At 38.0% G+C, this 13676-nt stretch overlaps 2 long non-coding RNA genes across 3 annotated transcripts; both read right to left on the minus strand.

Moving 5' to 3' along the window:
• Positions 1-809: 809 nt before the first annotated feature.
• LOC120438708 lies at positions 810-8319 on the minus strand. 2 transcript variants are annotated; one of them, XR_005612067.1, is made up of 7 exons: positions 8298-8319; positions 7806-7870; positions 7423-7487; positions 6932-6996; positions 6548-6612; positions 3353-3417; positions 810-1062 (listed from the first exon to the last, which is right to left on the minus strand). It is a non-coding gene; the product is annotated as an uncharacterized LOC120438708 (long non-coding RNA). The 2 variants fall into 2 exon arrangements; XR_005612066.1 differs by lacking the exon at positions 810-1062 and adding an exon at positions 2896-2927.
• Positions 8320-8324: 5 nt separating this feature from the next.
• LOC120438709 lies at positions 8325-10452 on the minus strand. The gene is made up of 6 exons (XR_005612068.1): positions 10434-10452; positions 9943-10007; positions 9559-9623; positions 9175-9239; positions 8683-8747; positions 8325-8362 (listed from the first exon to the last, which is right to left on the minus strand). It is a non-coding gene; the product is annotated as an uncharacterized LOC120438709 (long non-coding RNA).
• Positions 10453-13676: the final 3224 nt, after the last annotated feature.

Below are 13676 nucleotides of genomic sequence, written 5' to 3' on the forward strand. Positions count from 1 at the left end.
CGATATGACTAAAAATATTTATCATGATATACATTTGAAAATTTGCGATAACGATAGAACTGACAATGTAATTGACACTAGACAAAATACTTTACAACTCCACAACTTTATTAGTGCAAAAAAACCCAAAAAAACCATCAATGTATTTTCACTTAATCAAGCAGCTGTTTTTTTTTTAATGTGCATTAAAGTTATATAAAAATTTAACAGTGCAAATGCAAATTCTTTGCTGACAGTTTAACCAAAAGGCATTTCCAGTGGAAACTGGCCGACATATCCTCAGCATAACCATGTATAATGTCCACAAAACTTAAAAAGAGGTTATATACACACAATACTGTAATACTATGTTGAAGCACAGTACATATCACTCCGCGAGGCTCCTGCCTACGATAGCTATAATGCTCCGACAATCCATCAAGCGGTGTGGGTTCGTAGCTTAGCAAAGTTGTGCTAAAACATTTGACAGATTTTTGAGCACCGTGTACCACATAAAATCGTTTCAAGGTCAGTAAACACAACCAGAATTCATACATAAGGCCCGCGGGATTATAAAGGGCACTGCCGATCCGCTTTTGCCCTTCTCATTCTCCGCCATGCTTTATCCGCCATGTGCGTATGAAAACAAAGGTACTGCGCATGCGCGTTTTACCCATATTCTATCGCAATATTTCATTTTCTTATCGTTGCCCAAAATTATACCGGTATTACCGTGAACGGTATGATATGGCCCAGCCCTACTGCAAACTAAATGACTTTTGCAAACATGTATATGTCTCAGATGTGTCTATAGATTTTTTAACCTGATTATTTAACAACTGTTCCTCTTTTTTAGCATTAAACCATGATTCATGACAAAGTCGCTTACATTTTGAAAAGAGCGACTGTCTCATACAGGACATTGAGCATTTTTACACTGTTTGATTTTAATCACAATGGATAGTCTCCCATTAGCAATGTGCCCACAGAAATGTCTCCTCACTGCTCCAATCTCTGTGGGACATCATGGAGATTTTTGTTTCCTTTGAGGATTTTCCCCTTCAGCACCATTTTCAGGAAATGCTAAAAGGAGGAGAGAAAATAAGATCAACTTACTTTTGATATGTTAACTATAAAGCTATTATAAAGGTACTCTTTAAGAACAATGGGACGTAAACATCAAAGCCCTTTCATGGTACACATATCAAAAAGAACTCCAGGTACATAAACACAGCATTTTTTAACTGGTTTTAAATAGCGGTGGGGCTTTAGGTTTACACTGGGCTTCGTCTTTTTGCCATGTTAGATGAAGACAATCTCTTAAAAGCTACATTCTGACCAGCACATCAAGCTCATTTAAAAAAAAAAACCAAAAACAACAACAACTCAAAGGAAACTATTAAAGATAAAACTTCTATGTGAAAGCCACAGGACACCGAAATACAAAACGACTATGTCATTTAGGTTCTAAACCACACAACTATAGAAAAACAGTAACTGACATTTGTTTCCATCCAGTTTCAACATATCATACTTAATGTTTTTCTTTTTTCCACTTTCAATCATAAAGAATCCATTTCCGCTTTGTCCTGATTCTTTTACTTAGCTTGTCCAAAAAATTATTTGTCATTTCCCCCACTCTTATTCTCATGCGATTTTGTACTGTGACAGTAACCCAGTTCAGAGCTGGCATTATCGCAAGTTCTGGGTGATCAGACATCATGCAACCAGCATTAACTAAAGCTCTAAAGATACCCAAGATGCTTTGAGGATGCATTCAAGATCCAGTGATGGAAGGCAAACATTTGTCTGCATTCCTCTGAAAGTCAAAACAATCTGTATCGAAGACGATGTAGGACAGTCTACTCTAATGGCATACTCAACAAAACAAGACTCATGGGGAACCTTTCTCTCTTTTGATGAAAACGTCAAATGTTAAGTATTGCGGGTAAAAATTTCCACTTGTTATATCTTGACAGATAATCATCTAAAATGAATGAACAAAAATCCTCACCTTTACAATTTATGCAAATCAATTTCAAAGCAGAAAGGTGAACATTACAAAAGGCACATTTTTTCAGTCTCGTCTCTGATGAATACACTACATCATGCATACAGTTCTCTTGAAAAAATAAAGTTCATTAAGTTTGAACCATGAATTTTGAGTGATTTCATGTAATGCAGAAACTTCACTCATTTGAGACACTGCAGCCCTTGTGGCATGAATACATCCAGTAGGAGCCAACATTTCAGGGTTTCCCATTCATTGTTTAAGCATGCTTTCTGATACAGTGACATTATTTTTTGAGCAAAAGAGCATCTGAATAACTGCTCCTCATTTACTTTGAGTTGAAGTATGAGTTAAATCCAAATAAATCACCTAGCATCGTCTTGATGCATACTCAATCATCGAGGTAAGTAAATCCCCAAAAGTTGAATCTGTTCATACGGACATAGCATTTTCAGTGGAAGAAACATTTCGTCATTCATCCAAATGACTTCTTCAATTTCATCCAACAAGAACAAGAACACACAAGTGTTGTTTGGATGTTGATAGTGACTGAAGAGTCTCTTGGATGACTGACAAAAGGTTTCTCCCGCTGAAAAAGATACGTCAGATGAACAGAATCAACTTTGGGAAATCAACTACCTGTTGATTTAAAACCTTAGCAAACCTCTGGAAAGCATTTGGTAATTGTTCATTTTAAGAAGAGCCCATCTTTCAATTGATTTACACATTGAAAACACACACAGTCCTCACAATGTATGCATCTTACATTAACCAGCACTGTAAGAACTGTGTCTACCAACCTCACTATCAACATCCAAACAACTATTTTGTATTATCTTTCCCATAATAACAATAGCAGAAAATTTAGTCACCTGCTCATCATCTTTGAGGGAGGGCGATGCCATGGGCATATCAACATGAGGAAGATCGGTATGCCCTGAAACGTTGTGCAAACAAAAAAAAAGGGCATTAACATCCATTCAACACAGATACGTTGAGACTTTACAATGCAGTTACGTAGCTACACTGGTTAGTGACATAAATGAGGCAAATGGAATGCAATAATATTGATAGAAAATTAATTCCTCAGTGTAAACTAAGATAACACACGACAGTATCCACACACAGTCCTCATAATAATGTACCTGACAGCTTCATACACTGTAGGGTCTGTGTTTCATGTGGACTTGGGAGCCCATCTTTCGATAGACTTGCATATCCAAAACACACACAGTCCTCACAATGTATGTATCTTACATTAACCCGCACTGTAAGAACTGTGTCTACCAACCTCACTATCAACATCCAAACAACTATGTTGTGTTATTTTTGCCATAATAACAACAGCAGAAAATTAGTCACCTGCTCATCATCTTTGAGGGAGGACGATGCCATGGGCGTATCAACATGAGGAAGATCGGTGTGCCCTGAAACGTTGTGCAAACAAACACAAAAGGGCATTAACATCCATTCAACACAGATACGTTGATACTTTTCAATACAGTTATGTAGCTACATTGGTTAGTGACATAAATGAGCCAAATGTAATGCAATAATATTGATAGAAAATTAATTTCTCAGTGTAAACTAAATAACACCCGACAGATTCCACACACAGTCCTCACAATGCATGTATTTTGCATTAACCAGCACTGTAAGAACTGTGTCTACTAGAGCAGGCGATATGGCCAAAAATATTTATCACGATATATATTTGAAAATTTGCGATAACGATATAACTGACGATATACTTGATGTGAGACAAAATACAACTCCACAACTTTACTAGTGCAAAAAAAACCCCATCCATTTATTTTCACTTAAACAAGCAGCTGTTTTTTTTATATGCATTAAAGCTATATACAAATTTAACAGTGCAAATGCAAATTTCTTGCTGAAAGTTTAACCAAAAGGCATTTCCAGTAGAAATGGGATGACATATCCTGAGCATAACCATGTATAATATCCACTGTAGTTAAAAAGAGGTGCTTTGCAACATTAAACTGCAGTGTGCCAAATAAAAAAGGCAAATATGTATTTTTCGGACCATAAAGTGCACGGGATTATAAGGCACATTAAGCGAAACAAAGCAGTCAGATAAATCAAACTTTATTCAACTCATTCTTCTTGCTTCCTCCACTTCTGTACCATTGATTCATTAATGCTGTATTCTATCACAGCTGCTCTATTCCCATGTTGTTGCAGTATATTAATGACTAACCTCATATTGTGGATGGATTATCTCAGTTGTTCTCCTGACTGAAGTTTGGTCCGTTTACAGCATCCTGCCATGCGATTGCATTTGTCCCTAACCACCAGGAACCCTCACGTTAACTTTTATCGAGTGGAAAAGTGTTAGCGTTCATCCTCCAGCTTCACTGTTTATGTTATGCTAGCATAGCTGTGTCGCTAGCGATCACGTAGCACATCATTATATACTACCTAGCCCAACTTCAGTAACCCTACAAACGTCACTGCTGTTTAGTTTCCTGTCTTCATTTATGTTGGAAGTGATAGCAGAGCTGTACGTTTGAATTTTTTCAGAAATCTGTCAGTCAGAACATGCTATCCGGTTGTTCAGTCTGACGTCACTGGCCGTGTCTGGGCCTAAACTCCGCTGCAGGTCCATATATCAAACGATCACTGTGGCATTACTGAGAGTTGAAAAACTGTCTAAAGTCTTTCATCTTTAATAAAATGATCAGTGTTCTGCTCTACCAGGTGTAACAATTGAGTTTAACATCCAGGCATCCATGAAAATGGAATTTATGACATTTAACGGCGTTAGAAGTTAGCAGGAAGTTAGCTCGCTAGCTTCTATCTAAATACAATATAGCATGTCCTGACTGCGGGGTTTTGGAAACAAATTCAAACGTACAGCTCTGCTATAACTTCCAACATAAATGAAGACAGAAAACTAAACAGCAGTGACGTTTGTAGGGTTACTGAAGTTTGGCTAGCTGGTAGATAATGATGTGCTACGTGACCGCTAGCGACACAGCTATGTTAGCATAACATAAACAAGCTAACTTTTTTTCCACTCGATAAAAGTTAACGTGAGTGTTCTCGGTGGTCAGGAACAAATGGAATCGCATGGCAGGATGCTGCTGTAAAAGGACTAAACTTCAGCCAGGAGAACAAGTGAGATAATCCATCCACAATCTGAGGTTAGTCATTCATATACTGCTGCATGGGCTGTGCTGTAGTTACATCGTAAGGTTTTAAAACTGAGCTTAAATAAATATTTAGTAGTAATAAAAGCCAAGGGAGGTCAACAGTGATCACTGACTGTTTTAGGAGCTTTTGAGATTAAATAGAAGAAAATACAAAACATTAAACATGTTAACAACACAAAAGCCATATTAAATGCAGACTACTTTAGGCCCGGAAGTAGGATTCGTCACGTCATCACTGAACAACCGGATAACATGTTTAGGTAACTAGCGAAACTAGCGAGCTAACTTCCGCTAGCTTCCTGCTAACTTCTAACTCCGTTAAATGTAATAAATTCTGTTTTCATGGATGCCTGGATGTTAAACACCTGGTAAAGCAGCAATGCTGATCGTTTTATTAAAGATTAAAGAATTTAGACAGTTTTAACTCTCAGTGATGCTGTGTGTTCGTTTGACTTTGGGACCTGAAGAGGGCGCAGTTTAGGACCCAGATTATTCCCAGATTTATGAGCACCTTAGTCCGACAAATACGGTAATAACGACGGCCTTGCATGTTCTACAAAAAAAATGTGCTTTGTTGTGTATCTGACGGACAAACACCAAACCAGTTCCACATCACTGAAGTTGCACCATTTTTACAAACCAGTTCTGGTTCATCTGTTTCACTCAACAATCGGCCATGTGCGCATGCGAAAACAAAGGCACTGCGCATGCGCGTTTTACCCATATTCTATCGCGATATTTCATTTTCTTATCGTTGCCCAACACTGTACCGGTATTACCGTGAACGGTATAATATGGCCCAGCCCTAGTGTCTACCAACCTCACTATCAACATCCAAACACCACTGCTGTGGTCTTGTTGCAATAATAATGACAGCAGAAAATTAGTCACCTGCTCATCATCTTTGAGGAGGACGATGCCATGGGCGTATCAACATGAGGGACGATCGGTATGCCCTGAAACGTTGTGCAAACAAACAAAAAGGGCATTAACATCCATTCAACACAGATACGTTGAGACTTTACAATGCAGTTACGTAGCTACACTGGTTAGTGACATAAATGAGGCAAATGGAATGCAATAATATTGATAGAAAATTAATTCCTCAGTGTAAACTAAGATAACACACGACAGTATCCACACACAGTCCTCATAATAATGTACCTGACAGCTTCATACACTGTAGGGTCTGTGTTTCATGTGGACTTGGGAGCCCATCTTCGATAGACTTGCATATCCAAAACACACACAGTCCTCACAATGTATGTATCTTACATTAACCCGCACTGTAAGAACTGTGTCTACCAACCTCACTATCAACATCCAAACAACTATGTTGTGTTATTTTTGCCATAATAACAACAGCAGAAAAATTAGTCACCTGCTCATCATCTTTGAGGGAGGACGATGCCATGGGCATATCAACATGAGGAAGATCGGTGTGCCCTGAAACGTTGTGCAAACAAACACAAAAGGGCATTAACATCCATTCAACACAGATACGTTGAGACTTTTCAATACAGTTATGTAGCTACACTGGTTAGTGACATAAATGAGCCAAATGTAATGCAATAATATTGATAGAAAATTAATTTCTCAGTGTAAACTAAATAACACCTGACAGATTCCACACACAGTCCTCACAATGTATGTATTTTACATTAACCAGCACTGTAAGAACTGTGTCTACCAACCTCACTATCAACATCCAAACACCACTGCTGTGGTCTTGTTGCAATAATAACAACAGCAGAAAATTAGTCACCTGCTCATCATCTTTGAGGGAGGACGATGCCATGGGCATATCAACATGAGGAAGATCGGTGTGCCCTGAAAGCGTTGTGCAAACAAAACAAAAGGGCATTAACATCCATTCAACACAGATACGTTGAGACTTTACAATGCAGTTACGTAGCTACACTGGTTAGTGACATAAATGAGGCAAATGGAATGCAATAATAGTGATAGAAAATTAATTCCTCAGTGTAAACTAAGATAACACACGACAGTATCCACACACAGTCCTCATAATAATGTACCTGACAGCTTCATACACTGTAGGGTCTGTGTTTCATGTGGACTTGGGAGCCCATCTTTCGATAGACTTGCATATCCAAAACACACACAGTCCTCACAATGTATGTATCTTACATTAACCCGCACTGTAAGAACTGTGTCTACCAACCTCACTATCAACATCCAAACAACTATGTTGTGTTATTTTGCCATAATAACAACAGCAGAAAAATTAGTCACCTGCTCATCATCTTTGAGGGAGGACGATGCCATGGGCATATCAACATGAGGAAGATCGGTGTGCCCTGAAACGTTGTGCAAACAAACACAAAAGGGCATTAACATCCATTCAACACAGATACGTTGATACTTTTCAATACAGTTATGTAGCTACACTGGTTAGTGACATAAATGAGCCAAATGTAATGCAATAATATTGATAGAAAATTAATTTCTCAGTGTAAACTAAATAACACCTGACAGATTCACACACAGTCCTCACAATGTATGTATTTTACATTAACCAGCACTGTAAGAACTGTGTCTACCAACCTCACTATCAACATCCAAACACCACTGCTGTGGTCTTGTTGCAATAATAACAACAGCAGAAAATTAGTCACCTGCTCATCATCTTTGAGGGAGGACGATGCCATGGGCATATCAACATGAGGAAGATCGGTGTGCCCTGAAGCGTTGTGCAAACAAACACAAAAGGGCATTAACATCCATTCAACACAGATACGTTGAGACTTTACAATGCAGTTACGTAGCTACACTGGTTAGTGACATAAATGAGGCAAATGGAATGCAATAATAGTGATAGAAAATTAATTCCTCAGTGTAAACTAAGATAACACACGACAGTATCCACACACAGTCCTCATAATAATGTACCTGACAGCTTCATACACTGTAGGGTCTGTGTTTCATGTGGACTTGGGAGCCCATCTTTCGATAGACTTGCATATCCAAAACACACACAGTCCTCACAATGTATGTATCTTACATTAACCCGCACTGTAAGAACTGTGTCTACCAACCTCACTATCAACATCCAAACAACTATGTTGTGTTATTTTTGCCATAATAACAACAGCAGAAAAATTAGTCACCTGCTCATCATCTTTGAGGGAGGGCGATGCCATGGGCATATCAACATGAGGAAGATCGGTGTGCCCTGAAAGCGTTGTGCAAACAAACACAAAAGGGCATTAACATCCATTCAACACAGATACGTTGATACTTTTCAATACAGTTATGTAGCTACACTGGTTAGTGACATAAATGAGCCAAATGTAATGCAATAATATTGATAGAAAATTAATTTCTCAGTGTAAACTAAATAACACCTGACAGATTCCACACACAGTCCTCACAATGTATGTATTTTACATTAACCAGCACTGTAAGAACTGTGTCTACCAACCTCACTATCAACATCCAAACACCACTGCTGTGGTCTTGTTGCAATAATAACAACAGCAGAAAATTAGTCACCTGCTCATCATCTTTGAGGGAGGACGATGCCATGGGCATATCAACATGAGGAAGATCGGTGTGCCCTGAAACGTTGTGCAAACAAACACAAAAGGGCATTAACATCCATTCAACACAGATACGTTGAGACTTTACAATGCAGTTACGTAGCTACACTGGTTAGTGACATAAATGAGGCAAATGGAATGCAATAATAGTGATAGAAAATTAATTCCTCAGTGTAAACTAAGATAACACACGACAGTATCCACACACAGTCCTCATAATAATGTACCTGACAGCTTCATACACTGTAGGGTCTGTGTTTCATGTGGACTTGGGAGCCCATCTTTCGATAGACTTGCATATCCAAAACACACACAGTCCTCACAATGTATGTATCTTACATTAACCCGCACTGTAAGAACTGTGTCTACCAACCTCACTATCAACATCCAAACAACTATGTTGTGTTATTTTTGCCATAATAACAACAGCAGAAAAATTAGTCACCTGCTCATCATCTTTGAGGGAGGACGATGCCATGGGCATATCAACATGAGGAAGATCGGTGTGCCCTGAAACGTTGTGCAAACAAACACAAAAGGGCATTAACATCCATTCAACACAGATACGTTGAGACTTTTCAATACACTTACGTAGCTACACTGGTTAGTGACATAAATGAGCCAAATGGAATGCAATAATAGTGATAGAAAATTAATTCCTCAGTGTAAACTAAATAACACCTGACAGATTCCACACACAGTCCTCACAATGTATGTATTTTACATTAACCAGCACTGTAAGAACTGTGTCTACCAACCTCACTATCAACATCCAAACACCACTGCTGTGGTCTTGTTGCAATAATAATGACAGCAGAAAATTAGTCACCTGCTCATCATCTTTGAGGGAGGACGATGCCATGGGCGTATCAACATGAGGAAGATCGGTGTGCCCTGAAACGTTGTGCAAACAAACACAAAAGGGCATTAACATCCATTCAACACAGATACGTTGAGACTTTTCAATACAGTTATGTAGCTACATTGGTTAGTGACATAAATGAGCCAAATGTAATGCAATAATATTGATAGAAAATTAATTTCTCAGTGTAAACTAAATAACACCTGACAGATTCCACACACAGTCCTCACAATGTATGTATTTTACATTAACCAGCACTGTAAGAACTGTGTCTACCAACCTCACTATCAACATCCAAACACCACTGCTGTGGTCTTGTTGCAATAATAACAACAGCAGAAAATTAGTCACCTGCTCATCATCTTTGAGGGAGGACGATGCCATGGGCGTATCAACATGAGGAAGATCGGTGTGCCCTGAAATGTAGTGGAAACAAACACAAAAGGGCATTAACATCCATTCAACACAGATACGTTGAGACTTTACAATGCAGTTACGTAGCTACACTGGTTAGTGACATAAATGAGGCAAATGGAATGCAATAATATTGATAGAAAATTAATTCCTCAGTGTAAACCAACATAACACACGACAGTATCCACACACAGTCCTCTTAATAATGCACCTGACAACTTCATACACTGTAGGGTCTGTGTTTCATGTGGACTTGGGAGCCCATCTTTCGATAGATGTACACATGCAAAACACACACAGTCCTCACAATGTATGTGTCTTACATTAACCAGCACTGTAGGAACTGTGTCTACCAACCTCATTATCAACATCCAAACACCACTGCTGTGGTCTTGTTGCAATAATAATGACAGCAGAAAATTACTCACCTGCTCATCATCTTTGAGGAGGACGATGCCATGGGCGCATCAGCTTCATCTTTGGGTTTAAACTTGTCTCTTGGCTCCCTCATTGTAATGCACTGTTTCAGAAAAAAAGAAAAATAATAGTACAATTTGTGTAATACTTCATCACTGTAGTTTACAGTGAAAACTGATCTTATACAGGAGGTGCTAACCCTCTGGAGTCAAGGGTATAATTGGCTGTTTTCGACTACTTTTAAATTTTACCTTTATATTTCCCCTTTAAAAAAAAGTTTTCCTTGCCTTCTTTGTCATTATTCTTTACACAACAACCTTTAATTTTGACATACTGTATTAACATAACTGACCCAAAAACATAAAATCAGAGTAGGTTAAGGTTATACTTTTCAGTATGAAAATCACAAAGACGTTTAGCGAGTCATTCTAATTACTTAATTTTACATTTCTAAAACATATGTACAAATTTGACAAACCACATTATATACAACTATTTACATAAAAATGCAGGAAATTCCTCTGGTGGTTTTTGTAAGGTTATTTCCAAATTTACTGGTTTTCCCTTCTCCTCAGGTTACGAGCCTTGGTGTCATCCTACATAGTTCACTTTCCTATAAATCTATCTATCTATGTCCATAGTCTTGTTACCTCCCGTACTGACTACTGCAATTCTCTCTTGCATGGTCTCCCCCATAAATCCCTCCATAAGCTTCATCTGGTTCAGAACTCTGCTGCTCGCATTATCACCAGAACCCCCTCCTACCAGCACATCACCCCTGTTCTTCAGGAACTTCACTGGCTCCCTGTGAAATTCCGAATAATATACAAACTTCTTCTGCTCAACTTCAAGGCCCTTCATAACCTTGCTCCTCCTTACCCTTCTGACCTGTTAAGCACTATCTCTTCTGCCCGCTCACTTCCATCTTCTTTTTCTATCCAGCTTGCTGTGCCTTCTTTCCACCACCATGGGAAGCAGAGCTTTTAGCTGCTCTGCTCACAGGCTGTAGAACTCTCTACCCCAGATATAAGAAACATTGGTTCTCTCCCCAGTTTAAATCTCAACTCAAAACCCATCTGTTCAAATTTGCATGTCCACTGTGAACCCACTGTTTGTTAATTTTATCTTGTACTTTTGTTTTATTGTTCCTTATTTTGTCATTGTTCTATTATGCATTTCATCCCTTTGTAAAGTGTCCTTGGCTGTCTTGAAATGTGCTATAAATAAAATTTATTATTATTTAAAACAATCAGGTGTCACACAAATTATTTGTGTTACTCATCAAAATTGTTCCTGTCCACCACAAGACAGAACAGAGGGACACACCACAGGCCTGACAAAGGGAGTGTATCACTCCTGTTGCACACCTAGAGACAGCAGTTAGATTTCAGTCTGCCTTTGGTAGCTTTTCAGTCAGGGTGAGGGTGACATTCACCTCACCATTTTGACACACAAAACAGTCAAATAAACCCAGATTTAACTACAAACTAACAATACACTCCAGACACACTTAATGTCACAAATCTCTCACATCTCAAAACTTGTTATAGAGAGCACTGTCTTGCTCTCTCCTGCCATCACTCCCAAAAGTTTACCCTATTCATAAACAACCAAAACAGCCATATAATTGTTTGATCGGCTCTTGTTCATTTATCCACCACAATAGGGAAGGAGAGGTAATACTTTATCTATCTATATTTTTGAAGAAAATCACGTTTTATTTGTTCCTGCACTAAATGTGATGACAGTTTTCAGGAAAAAATTTGAAATTATGTTTCATAACTCTGCTTTTACGTTGCGTATCAACACATTTTAAAAAACTGATATATACAAATATTGCTGATAAATTGTAAACATGCCATGTGATCTGCACTCCAGAAAGTTAAATATTAGCTACCTCAGTTATCTGAAATGTCTCATTACTAGCATTTCATATCTATTTTAGCTTTGCTTAAAATCTGGAGACAGTGGGATGAATAAATAATAACATCTCAGTATTTCCAAATGTCATAGTTGAACTATAAAGCTATGTGTTAGACTAGGTTGCAATAATTACAACAGCAGAAAATTAGTCACCTACTCATCATCTTTGAGGGAGGACGATGCCATGGGCACATCAGCTTCATCTATGGGTTTAATCTTTTCTCTTGGCTGCCTCATTGCAATGCACTGTCTCAGAAATGGGAAAAAATGTACAATTTGTATACTACTTCTCAATGTAGTTTACAGTGAAAAATGATGTTTTACAGGAGGTGCTTTCAAGGGTATAATTGGCTGTTTTCGACTACTTTTGATTATACCTCTATATTTCGCTGTTAAAAAAAAATTTCCTTGCCTTGTTTGGCATCATTCTTTACAGAACAACCTCACATGTCTGACTACATTTATTTTGTAATTTTGACATATTGTATTAACACAATTGACCTAAAAAAATTACACAAAAACATAAAATCAGAGTAGGAAAATGTTATACTTTTTACTATGAAAACCACAAACATGTTTAGTGATTTTTTCTCATTACTTAATTTCAAATTTCTAAAACATATGTACAAATTTTACAAACCACAGTCTATACAAATGTTTATGTAAAAATGCAGGCAATTAGTGTATCACTCCTCCTGTTGCACACCTGGAGACAGTGTTTAGATTTCAGTCTGCCTTTGGTAGCTTTTTAGCCAGGGTCAGGGTGACATTCACCTCACCATTCTGACACACAAAACAATCAATCAAACCCAGATTTAACTACAAACTAACTATACACTCCAGACACACTTAATGTCACAAATCTCTCACATCTCAAAAGTTGTTATAGACACCGCTCTCTCCTGCCATCACTCCCACAAGTTTCCCTATTAGTAAACAACCAAAACAGCCATATAATTGTTTGATCGGCTCTTGTTCATTTATTCAACACAATAGGGAAGGAGAGGTAAAAATATATCTATCTATCTCTTTTTTAAAGGAAATCACGTTTTTATTTGTTCCTGCACTAAACGTGATGACATCTTCAATCTGGTTTTACTTGGCCTATCAACACATTTTAAAAACTGATACGCATGTAGTTGATAGACCATAAATTGGCCATGTGATCTGCACTCCAGAGAGTTAAATGTTAGCTACCACGGTTATCTGAAATGTCTCATTAATAGCATGTCACGTATATTGCAGCATTGCTTAAACTCTGGAGACAGTGGGATGAGTAAATAATAACATCTCAGTAATTTCAAATGTCACAGTTTAATTAAAACACATGT

The sequence above is a fragment of the Oreochromis aureus genome, linkage group 3 (genome assembly GCF_013358895.1).
Source record: "Oreochromis aureus strain Israel breed Guangdong linkage group 3, ZZ_aureus, whole genome shotgun sequence".
Lineage (NCBI taxonomy): Eukaryota > Metazoa > Chordata > Actinopteri > Cichliformes > Cichlidae > Oreochromis > Oreochromis aureus.